Below are 2,302 nucleotides of genomic sequence, written 5' to 3' on the forward strand. Positions count from 1 at the left end.
AAGGCTAGAGAAACCAGAAAATTATGATCTTTAGTTTGTTAGAAAGCTTATTTTAAGACGAACGCCTGGACATAAAGTTTGCGCAATTCCGAGTTCATTTGCTATATTAAAAACAGAAAAGAAGATAGGGTGCTGGGAATGCTTGAGTGAGAGTTATGAGTTCATAAAACTAAAGATGAACCTTAGTGAAATATGGTTGTTTCAATGTTAGAATTTGCTTGTTTCTGAATTGAATTGATATTGGAAAGGTTAAAAAGAGTTTGGTGGATTGTTTGGTTGGGACCCGTAAGGGTGGCTAAGTCCTATTTTTAAAGGAGATTATGTCCGAATTTTTATAAAAGTATAAGGACTTAATCAAAATCAATATTTAAGGTTTATTTAATGATAATAATTTCAATGATTCTTTTAAGAAAAGATTATTTGGCATATGAGATTGTTGGCAAGGGCGTGGGTCTTGTCCCGCTTGCGTATTTGTAATTATGAAAGAAAAAGGGAAGAGTAATGTACTTATTGTATGATTATCTGTTGCTTGAAGCAACCTAAGAGATATTGTTTGCTTATTTGTTGCTTAATGCAATCCAAGAGATATTATATATATTTGTTGCCTAAGGCAACCCAAGAGATATTATATATATATGTTGCTTAATGCAACCCAAGAGATATTATTTATTTATCTGTTGCCCTGAGGCAACCCAAGAGTAATTTTCCGTTCCCAAGAGTATATTTCCTGCGAGTAGAAAGCAGAGGCTGTCTCAATAGAGCTGCTAATAATTATATGCGCATTTATTTGAACGGAAAATCGTATCCGGGAAATCGTGGACTCGTGACCGGATAAATGTCGGGAAGGCAGGTGCTAACCGACACATGAGCTCATGGCCTGCACTAGGACTAGACATTCATCATATGCATCTATGTGACATTGTTTGGGTGTGTATATTGTAATCGGTTTGCCTAAATGAATAATCCTGTGTAACTGCTAATTGCTATACTTGATATAAATGCTCTTGATTGTGTTTGAACCTCATTACCTGTGTTTGTAACTGATTGCTTGGAATGTAGTGATTGGATGTTGATTGAGCTGTTTAGGCCTGAGGCCGTGACTGGTATGCTTGAGGTCTAGTTTCGTATAAAGTATCTGACTGGTTCAGCATAGACTTAATGAACCTATGCTCGGAGCAGGATGATCCTTTATACCGCGTAGGTAACTTCTTTTATGTTAAGGTCTAGAAAAGTATGAAAAATCAAACTGGTTCAGCATAGACTTAATGAACCTATGCTTGGAACAGGTTGGTCATTCATACAGTCTAGGAAACTTTTACGAGTTTTATAAAGAAAATGTGGGTCTAGGATTTTAAATAATTAACTAATGCTTTTAAAGAAGGTTAATTTCCTTTTAGAGGTATCTGAATGAAATTAACTATTTGTGCTTTATTCTTTACTTTCACGGCATTCTCGACCTCTACTGAGAACATGTGGTTTGGTTCTCACCCCCAAATTTTCCACCCTTTCAGTGACACAGGTTTGAAGACGCAACTTGAAGCTGCGAGCGATTAGTAGGTTTTCTTTATGGTTTAATTTGGTCTGGTAGAGTCCCCTCGCCGATTGTCCCTTGAGATTTTATTTCATATAGAGGGGTAGGTTTGGTATATTGTATTTGAGTTTTATTTGGTTTCTTTTGTATAAGTATTATTATCAATAATATTTATGTGATTATTATTATTTGTAAATGTTTGAACAATGTCTTTAATGAATAAAAACAAAATTTTCTGGCTTTTTCTTAAAACTGAAACGCGAAATCGATATAGAGGCTCGATAATTATGTAGTTAATACTAGAGAAGGTTACGTAATGTTCTTTCTAGTAGAAATACCCTGACTTAAGCAAGGTATTTTGCTGGAAGGGATGTTACATCACCCACTTAATCATTGTTGATCTAATCAATCCCCGGCAACGGCGCCAAAAACTTGATGGTGTTTTTGTGGAAAAACGAACTTCCAACACACAAATCCAACCGGCAAGTATACCGGGTCGCATCAAGTAGTAATAACTCACTTAGAGTGAGGTCGATCCCACAGGGATTGAAGGATCAAGCAACTTTAGTGGGTGATTAGTTTAGTCAAGCTAACATTGAAGGGATATTGGATGAAATGTAGCCAACAGAATTGTAAATGGCAGGAATTATAAAGTGCAGAAAGTAAATTGCATTGAAACTTAAAGAGCAAGAAAGTAAAATAGCTGAAACTTAAATTGCACGAAAAGTAAATTGCATTAAATGTAAAGGGGATTGGGTGCAGGAAATTTAA

The 2,302-nt window shown here is 35.6% G+C and overlaps 1 long non-coding RNA gene across 1 annotated transcript in view; it reads left to right on the top strand.

Moving 5' to 3' along the window:
* The window catches only part of LOC107465771 (uncharacterized), a 14,203-nt gene extending 12,476 nt beyond the window's left edge, over positions 1 to 1,727 (top strand). Inside the window, exon 4 of the long non-coding RNA XR_001587495.3 lies at positions 1,512 to 1,727. This is a non-coding gene — a long non-coding RNA (uncharacterized LOC107465771). The remainder of the gene's footprint in view (positions 1 to 1,511) is intronic.
* The last annotated feature ends 575 nt before the right edge of the window (positions 1,728 to 2,302 follow it).

Source organism: Arachis duranensis, chromosome 9 (genome assembly GCF_000817695.3).
Source record: "Arachis duranensis cultivar V14167 chromosome 9, aradu.V14167.gnm2.J7QH, whole genome shotgun sequence".
Lineage (NCBI taxonomy): Eukaryota > Viridiplantae > Streptophyta > Magnoliopsida > Fabales > Fabaceae > Arachis > Arachis duranensis.